The following is a 9732-nucleotide window of genomic DNA, read 5'->3' as shown; positions in this document are numbered from 1 at the left end:
ATATCTGATTTGGTTTGGAAGGTTATTCATAAAAAATTCTTATGCCTATCTTTTAGGATGGTGATCTCGCATATATGTTGCGATCTCTAAATTCTTAATTTTCTATCACTGGGTAGGTATAGCTATGGATATTTTTCAACTCATAGATTGATAGGCTACAACAGGTGTGCGGTGTGACATGCGAGGCTGCGACAAGTCCAAAAAGATATATGTCGGCAGAGTATTGGCGTGCGGCCGTACGACACCAAGAAACATCAACCTTTGGATCACTTGAGTTTGGGCTTGATAAACAGTGGAGATTCATCCTTTCGAACAAATCAACGACTATCCATTTGCTTCTATACAATATATACAGTGGATGCTAGTCAGTATTCAAAAATTGTTGACCTATATAAGAGAGAAAATTCTTCCCTTTTTCGGCCATAAAAGAATTTTTCTTGATAACTAGAAAATCCTTTTTTTGAGACAAAGAAAACCTTTCTTTTGGGCTGGTGCTCTGGAGGCCCAAAGTTTTCGTCGAGCCCGTGTTGTATTAGGCAATCCAGCCCAGGCCGTAAGTTTCAGAGTCCAACAAGGAGATTTCCCGTGCTCAATTCTACCACCCGAACCGACAAAACACGGGCTGGGGTCCAGTCCACGTCGAGCAGTCAGCAACTCAGCATTGCGAAAATTCTTTCATCCTTCCCGATAGAAAAGCCGAGGGCTGGGGTTTAGCCGCGGCGCCTCTTTTTCTCTCTCCACGAATCTAGGGTTTCCACCTCGTCATCGCCATGGACTTCGACGAGTACGAGTACCTCGAGAAGACGGTCGAGGCCTCCGCCGCGCCTCCGGCCAACGGATCCGACGGGAAGGACCGCAGCTCCCGCCGCCGGAGCAGCGCCGGCGACGGAGAGGACCGCGACGACGGCGAGCGCCGGTCCAAGCGCTCTCGCTCCGAGCACCGCGACCGCGACCTCGAGAGCCGGGAGCGCCACCGCAGCAGCCGGGAGCGCCGGGACCGCGACCGGGACCGGGACGTGAGGGAGAAGGAGAGGCTGGGCAGGGAGAGCGAGCGGGAGAGGGAGAAGGAGAGGGAGCGGAGGAGCCGCGACCGCGACCGCGAGCGGGAGAAGGAGAGGGAGAGGGAGCGGAGGAGCCGCAGCCGGTCGGAGCGTCGCCGTGATGACGACGAGCGAGAGCGAGAGCGCTTCCGTGAGCGCGACTACCGTGACCGTGACGTCAGGTGCCAACTCATGACTCTGAACTTTATCGGACTTGTTTTTTTAATAAGAACCTAGTGATGTGGTACATCTGTGTTTGTGTGTTCTGGCTCGCGCAGATACCGGCCTTAGGATTGGAAGGGATGATGTGTTTGCTGCATATTTGCGCAGTTACAGCATCAAATTTTCACTTAGTACCTTTCCTCTACCAGACCGCAGCCAGTGTTCAGTTGTGTTCCTTAAAATTTCTTATGTCATATATACCTTGGTTTATTCAAAGTAATACAATTAAACATTAGTATTGGAACCTGCAGATTCAATGTGCTAGTGCAGTCTCCAGTTGGTCTTGATATTGAGCCTGACCTTGGATATAAGGTGATTTATTTTGAGTTCCTATATGAAGTTGGCATAGCATAATAGGATAATGAATCTGGAAATCTATACGTGATGATATCATTTTGCGGTTTTGCGCGGTAGCGTGTTTCTGAGAGCAATGACGACATCTGTGATTACAGATTTCCTGCATCCAGAACACAAGGCTGAACTATATTTCTCCTGTTGCAGAATTCCGATGAAGGGGTGTGTTGGGATTTTTCACTGAAGCATTGCCTCTTATTGTAAAGAGGACTCAATGTTTGTCCCCTTGCACAAACAAGCCTTTTAATTTCTGCTCCCTCTTTGCAGGAGATATTAAAGTCAAGTTACCTAAACAATCGCATGTCTTACAATGCAGGGCTTACCCTTTTCTTCCTCCCCGATAGGATGTCGATTTGCTGGGTGTCTGTTTTTTACCTTTCGTGACACTGACTGCAGTGCTTCTTGACCTTTTGACTCTATTTGTATTGATAAATGGGGAGAATGTTAGTATGATGTATAGGTTCTGATTCGTAATTGGTGTTTCTGTTTTCCTACATATCCATTCTTATGAATATTTTTTTCCTGTTTGCAGACGTAGGAAAGAAGATGGTGCTGAACCTGAAGCAGATCCAGAAAGAGATCAAAGAACTGTATTTGCCTTCCAGGTTGCGTTCATTTAACAAGCTAACATATTCAGCCTGTTGGTATATGCAATTTTGAGAACTTTTGTCTCGAAGCTAATGTTTATAAGCATAATGACAGCTATCATTGAAGGCGGATGAAAGAGATGTGTATGAGTTCTTCTCAAGGGCCGGGAAGGCAAGCATCTGCTTTTACACCCTTTTTGTTCTAGTAGTAATCACCCTGTTTATCTTGTTTTGTTCTTTAACTCAAGGGCCGGAAAGGCAAGCCTCCAATTTTTACATCCTTTTTGTTATACTAGTAGTCACCCTGTTTATCTCGTTTTGTTCTTTATTTAGGAAATAGTGGAACATTTGTGATATGTACACTATACACAATGTCAGTTCGCTAAACTTTCTCTTGAATTAAACAGATAATAAGCTGGTTCTGTTAAAGAGGAATATTATTTTCTAATTGGATGAACCGGAACCTAACTGATGAATGCTTTTGGATTGTTCCTTCACCTTGACCTTACACTAACCAGTGATAAGATATTTCTGTTGATATTCATCTATTTGCTATTTAGTGCATTATTGATCTTTTTTTAATCTTTGTCATGTTATTTTTCTAGGTCCGGGATGTCCGCTTAATAATGGATCGAAACTCACGACGTTCTAAAGGAGTCGGGTGAGTATTTAATGTGTATCATATTTGCTGTGCATTGTCTTGCAATTCTTTTGTTACCATTGCACCCTTGCTGTTCCCAATTTTATTTTATTTTGTTGTGATGATGGACAGAAGATAGAACACATACATATTTTGACTATGCAGTGTTTAACATAAAACATGACTGTTTCACATTGCTATTTTTGTGCATTTTCAATTGATTCGTATGAACAGCCAATATTTTAGGGATAACAACGTCTTGCAGCATATTGTTTGGAGCACATGATATTGGCCCTAGAAATAAAGATGGCCTTATTGACAGCTGATAATCTAATTTTAATGTTCTTGCATTGTCAGGTATATTGAATTTTATGATGCTATGTCGGTTCCAATGGCGATTGCTCTTTTAGAGGTCAACCGCTTCTTGGTCAACCAGTGGACGTTAAGGCATCAGAGGCTGAAAAGAATCTAGTTCAGTCTAATGCTTCGTCAAGTGTAGCAGCTTCAGGTGGGGCAAGGAAGTTGTATGTTGGAAATCTTCACTCCAATATTACAGAGGAGCAGTTGAGACTGGTAATAATCAAGCATATAGTTTATATGTGCAGATTTCTAAAGTTTACATAACTGAAAACTCCTTAACTAGTGGTTGTTGATTTCGTTTTATAGGGTCATGCATGTTACTGCTGCTTATATATCCTTGTTATGTGGTATTTGTGCCATTATTTAAGGGTTCTTTTTTCCAGGTCTTCGAACCATTTGGATTGGTTGAGCTTGTCCAGCTGCCTGTAGACCCACTTACCGGATTATGTAAAGGTTTTGGTTTTGTGCAGGCATGTATTTTGTTATGAAAGCAGTTCATTTTCTGTTTGTGCGTAATTCTCAGTTTCTCACTCTGCTCCATCTCATTACTTAGTTTGCACGTCTGGAAGATGCAAAAGCTGCTCAGAGTTTAAATGGTCAACTTGATATTGCTGGAAAAGTAATCAAGGTGAGTTCTTACCTGCCTCCCTCTTGGTTGTTTTAACTTTTAACTTTGTTACACCACATGCCAATATGCCAATCAAATATCATGACCAGGTTTCAGCTGTGACGGAGCAACCGGGAGTGCAAGCCAGTGGGGCAACCGCAGGCGATTTGGATGATGACGAAGGTGGAGGCTTGGTAGGTGTTATTTCTGCGAGGCATTCTTTATTACTGGGAATTTTCGTACATGTTTTCTGTTTTTTAAGTTGGGTTTCTTGGGACATGATGTATCGTATTCCTTGTAAAGGGTTTTCGTATCATGGTATTAAGGTACTTAACCATTGCATATGTTTAGTATCCACACCTGCATTCTATTTAGCAGCAAATTTGTTTTATTCAACCATGCCGCTGCCTCGGTTCTCAGATTTCTAGTATCTAGAATGGGTGACATGATGAATTGCATTGCTGCAGTCTGTATGTCCTGTCTTTACAAATTATTTAGAAGTTGATGCACAATAGCCATTGCACACATTCCTGTTTGCTTTTTAAAATATGCCAAAGCACCTTTCCGTTGTCATATGTTTTCTGAGAAATCAGTTAGAAGTTACTCCCTCTGATCCAAAATAAGTACCATTTACACCAGCTCAAGAGCAGGGCATCGCATGACTGTTGTCAAATGTTATCTAGATAGTTTAATATCATTGTTTGACTTGTCCGCATGCATGCAGGCACTGAATGCTAGCTCGAGAGCTCTTCTTATGCAGAAACTGGACCGTAGTGGCGCCACCACCAGGTATATTTCTGTCAAGTCGATGACATTTTTTGTCTTTATATTGTCCTTGACAGGATATATTCTTTTCATGACTATGTTACAATCTTATTTGGCATTCATGTCTCTTTTGCTATTTTAGATCAAATATATATTTTAGTTTTCCCTGGTATGCTATTTCTATACATGCAAACTCAAATATTTGTTCATATTAGTTTGAGCTTTTCACATCATCCCACTCATCCTAGATTATGTCATAACCTCAAGATAGTTCTGAACTTCTGACATTTGAAGTGACACATACAACTGTAGATGCTTAATGTATGATTGGATACAAATTCTCCTTAATCTACAAAGCTTATGATAGAGGCTGCATAGCCTGCAGTTGATGGTTCAGTAGTATAGAATGTCCATTATATTACTTGTAAGAGTGCCAATAATTCCTATCCAAATCTTCCGTTATTAATATCAGGATTCATCCACCACTACAACAACACTTGTTACCGTATATATAGTTTGTGAAGGTCATTCTCCATGGACCTCCAATTCTTTGGTGTACTTTTGGTTAAAATATTCTGTTGCACTACAGTTCTAACATTTAACATGCGAATAGTGATCACTTGAGAAATGAGGAAAATACTGCGACCGTAACATCCACTATCAATTGCATTGACTGCGAATTTGAGGAGTCATCACTGTTCACATGTTAAATGAAAACTGTGGTAAAAATAATATTTTGTTGTTATCAAGTGTGAATGATGAATGCTTAACGCATGAAGGAAAAACTTGCTAAAATACCTTTATATTCTTGTGATGTTCGGGCTCTTGCAAATATTAACAAGTTAGCTTGGCAAGAAATTTGTGCCATGATGCTTTTAAGATTTCTTTTCCAAGTTCAAAAAACAGTTGCACATCATGAGTTCTATAATAAACACCTTTTATATATATATATATCTTGGTATCTGCATATCTCTACATAATGCTCCCATCTAACATCACCTTTCTTTTTAATCTGCCAATCTACAGTTTGACTTCTGGGTTGGGTGCTTCTGCCGTGGCATTACCACCTGTTCTTGGTGCTCCTGCAACTGGTACTGTGCTACAGCCTACAGTGCCTGGTCTTGGTTTAATTCCAGGGGCATCTATTCCAGTTATTACCCAGTCCATTGACACGGCTCCACCTAGTGAATGCCTATTGCTCAAGAATATGTTTGATCCAGCTGTGGAGGTATTTAACTACTGAATTATTGTTATTCTTATTGCCGCCAACGGTCAATATTTTCTTGCTATATAGCCTGGAGGAGCTTTGATCTCCCTTTGGTTCAACAAAAACTATCTGTTAACATTCTCACTTATTTTTTGTTGCAGACGGATCCTGATTTTGATTTAGATATTAGAGATGATGTTCGAGAAGAATGTTCTAAGTTTGGGCAAGTAAGACACATTTTTGTAGACAAGTAAGTAAATGATTCTTATTAATGTATTTAAGCAATTGTTGAGCCATGCTGTAAGAATCCTTTTTGGTTGTTTCACTATCGGCATGCTGCTTTATTGAAACATCCTTTAGTTCTCTTGTAGATTATCTTAGACTGAAACATTGCCTGCTCACTTAATTATTTTTTCTTGTTTGCTTGCTCACTAATATTACATTTTTGGATCATAGTACATTTGCTTTAAACCGTGAAGCTTTCTGCTTTTGTTATTTGTTATATGGCCTTATCTCTTGCAGAAAAATACACTTCTGTTGGTTGTGTGACTTATGATCCCAAAGTTCAAACCATATCAGTAACAGAAATTCTTATGGCCTAACCTTTGGTATTGCCATTGATTTGCAGAAATACCGCAGGCTTTGTGTACCTGCGGTTCGATAGCATAACGGCCGCCATGGGTGCACAGAAAGCACTTCAAGGGCGATGGTTTGCGGGAAAGATGATTACTGCAACATTTATGGTAAATGCCACACTTTTCTGTTGACTTGAGATTTTCCCTTGCGCATTTAGTTTGCTAATTAGTTTGTTGATCTTTGTTATGTCAGTCCACTCAGCAGTATGAAATGAAGTTCCCAGAGTGAACCTGGCAGCGGACTCGCTTAGAAGCTGGAAATAGTGTCTTCAGTGTAATGCACTTGCTCCTCATCGCGGGTGTCTTTGGCTAATATTAGTGGAGGAAATGTCTCTTCGTCAGTTGTAACATTACACCATCAAGCATTCAAGCTTGTTGTAGCATCAAACTATTCAGTGATCACCAAAAGTAATTAAAAGATAAGAGTTTGGTTCCTTGTTAAGCTGGATCTGGTGCTAGTGTTTATTTCTGTGGTTGAATTAATTCTGGTAGTTTGGGCGTGTGTCGTGCCGTAGATTACCTTAGGGTCTGTTTGGTTGTGCTTTTTCAACCAACTTTAGCCAACCAAACGAGTTTGGGGAATGCAGCTGGGCGACCGGCCTAGGGCTTGTGCCGGTCACCTCCAGAGCCGTTCGATCTGTCTTTACTACAGCCGTTGGATGCCCTCTCCCTCTTGAATTGTCTCCTTCCTTTGTTGGCATTGAGACTGGAAGTTTGTGCTCCAGCGAGGTTGGTAGCAGCACTTCTCTCACGTTGCTGCTTGTTACAACACCCGCGTCCTAGCGGCTCATGTTGAAACTGGAAGTCGACCCGACTCCACCATTGCCGCTTTGTAGCTCAGATGGCAGAGCTTGCAGCTTGACGCCTTGTGGTTGAAGCACCAGTTGGGCTGCCCGTCGCACGGGTACGCCGCCGCTCCAACCGTAGTCGTCCTGTCCCAGTCACCATTGCAGCAAAAAAAGTCGTCGTTGTCGTGGCAGCACTCCGTTGGCTGCAGAAAAAAATAATTCTACTACCGGTTGCAGCCTCCTCGATGCCCACCCGTTCATTGTCACAGCGCCATTGTTGCCGGTTGCAGCAAAACAATCAGCCAATCCCAGCACCGTGCCGATCATATCCTTAGAGCATCTCTAGCAGACACCATCCGATCCGTAAAATGCGTTTACAGTTCGCTGGAAAACGGATTTGTAGGCTGACGCGGGCTGCAGCCGAGTAGACCCCCCGTAGCCGACCCGTAAAAGAGCATATGCGTCATATGCTCTTTTATGGGTCGGCTACGTGGGTCTGCTCGGCCGCAGCCTGCGTTGACCCGCAAACCAAAAAACCCCGATAAGCGAATTTGACAGCGATTCCGATAATTGAGTTCAAATTCGAACAATAAAACATAGTTCACGCGTAAATGAAAGCATAATTTTGTAGGACAAACACAAAAGGACTTCATGCAAAAGCGACGACCACGTCCAACATCATCTTGGTCGCTTTTCACCCGTCGTCATGATCTTCACTCCGCACCACCTCCATCGATGCCATCGCCGCCCCCGAATCCATCGTCGGCACTTGTTCCAACTCTCGCACCGAAAGCATCGCGGGCACGCTGAATGCATCATTGGCACTTGTTCGAAATCCTGATGAGAAAACATCACCGGCACTGAAACACGAACCGGCCGCCGCTAGCATCCTTCAAGATGTCTCTCCTTGCCATATCATGCCATTCTTTGGTGATGTCGTCCATGTCATCGCGGTTCAGTGTCATGATCATGTTCTCTTCGGCAAGAAGCTTGGACATGGCTTTGTTCTCAGCGGCACGTGCTCTTCTCTCCTCAATGGCCGCCTTGCGCAACCCCTCGTCCTTGAGCAATTATCACTTCTCTTGCTTCTCTCGTGCCTTCTTCTCGGCCAACTCTTTCTTTGTCTCCAATGTCTTCGCTAACATCAACTCATTTGATTGCACCATGGCATCTATCTTGTCCCTCAAGCTCGATGCTTCGTGTTCCCTCTTGATCTTCTCCTTTGTCTTCCTGTCACCATCGGGCTTGTTCAAGTTTCTTGGGCCATCATCATCTTCATCTTCATCCATGTTCGTAAGTGAGCCTCTCTTCGGTGGGGATTCTCTGTCAATCAACTTTCACTTGTCACACCCTTTGAGCAAGTTCCAATAATGCTCTAGTTTAAAAAAATTGCCTTCGGAAGCTTCCATGTCTTTGTATATTTGTTGGGCAATTTTCTCCCACACAATTAAAACAATGTCAAATGATGAAATCACTTCAAATGGTACAAATGATTTGCACAACATGGGATGTGAAAATGAACTCACATAGTCGGATTCCACGGTTCCACTTGGAGGTGCATTGCGAACTTGTTCCAAACAAGCAGCCCAACGGCTACAAATCGGCTTGATCAAGTCCCAACGACCTTGGAGTGACCGAAAGGTGCGTGGAGTCCTATTGGGATGCTTCCCCATCATGCGGGAGTATTGATTTTAGATTCTTTGCCAATACCTCTTGGCGGTTTGAGATGTACCGATGCAAGCATCAAGAGACACCGCGCTCCAAGCCTTGATCAAGATTTGGTCTTCCAACATCGTGTAGTTCTTCGATCTCGCGCTTTTTTTGCTTGCACTTGCTCATACACCCCCTCATCTATCACCTCCACTTCATCTTCACCACCGTGATCATCCACGCCACCCTCCATTTCATTGTAATCGAAATCAGCGAAGGGGGCTTGATCGATGTCGACGGTGTTGGTGTCCAACAAGTTGACGAACTCGGCAGTGACATTGTTTGAACCACCGCTACATTGAGTGAAATCAAGTCACGAGCTACCACAATGGCGAAAAGCAAAGCAAGTATAAGGGATCGAAGATGCATACCTTCCGGCCATTTCATCGAACACCTCGCCTGCGGTGGAAGCAGCGCCGTTGAACGCCATCGTCGGGGAAGCTCTTGCCGGGGCGAAGGGCATGGATGAAGGCGCCGGCCTCTTCATAGGAACCTTCTTGCGCTTCACGCTCGAAACCTTGCCCACCTTCTCCGGCGGCGGCCAGGCAGATCGCGCAGCGGCGGCGGCGCCCGACGCGCGTCCTTCCCGGCGGGGCCAGCCGGATTTCCGCCCTGTACGACCACGGTGCCCTGCCGCTTGCGGGCAGGCGCGGTGGTGCCTTGAGCGACGACGGGGGCGACATGACCGGCGATGAGATCTGCCGGAGGGGATTGCGCGTGTGGACCTCCACGGTGACGGGGACGGCTGGGAGGCTTCCATGGTGGCGAAGAATGGTCGGGGAAGATGAACCGGAGCGGGCGGTGGCGGGGCAATGGC

The 9732-nt window shown here is 44.2% G+C and overlaps 1 pseudogene; it reads left to right on the top strand.

Moving 5' to 3' along the window:
* Nucleotides 1-631: 631 nt before the first annotated feature.
* Nucleotides 632-6859, top strand: LOC123098451 (RNA-binding protein 39-like; annotated as a pseudogene).
* The last annotated feature ends 2873 nt before the right edge of the window (nt 6860-9732 follow it).

Source organism: Triticum aestivum, chromosome 4D, assembly GCF_018294505.1.
Source record: "Triticum aestivum cultivar Chinese Spring chromosome 4D, IWGSC CS RefSeq v2.1, whole genome shotgun sequence".
Classification (NCBI taxonomy): Eukaryota; Viridiplantae; Streptophyta; class Magnoliopsida; order Poales; family Poaceae; genus Triticum; species Triticum aestivum.
This window is presented reverse-complemented; position numbering and strand designations above follow the sequence as displayed.